Genomic DNA, 304 nt, shown 5'->3' on the forward strand with positions numbered 1-304 from the left:
AGTCTCTGGGTATATATATGAAAAACTAACCACGTCCTTCCGTTACATTGACGCATTTAGCCAGGAAATTGGTTATTGAGCAAGTTCCCTCCAAGCTTACACATTCTACGATTTGTATCTTTATCTTAATAAAAAGTGGTATTTTGAAACTTTGTTTTAGCGTCTTAATATATTTTTACTCAATTAATAATTAACTAAATTAGAAAGCTTTACCACAGACGTAGTTATTTCTTTTTAACACACATCCCCACTGGTGGATCTAGGGGTGCTGGAGGGCCCCCCAGATTTTTTCTGGCGCCCGCTT

This window comes from Artemia sp. Qi Xiang Cuo, chromosome 17 (assembly GCF_049724085.1).
Source record: "Artemia sp. Qi Xiang Cuo chromosome 17, ASM4972408v1, whole genome shotgun sequence".
Lineage (NCBI taxonomy): Eukaryota > Metazoa > Arthropoda > Branchiopoda > Anostraca > Artemiidae > Artemia > Artemia sp. Qi Xiang Cuo.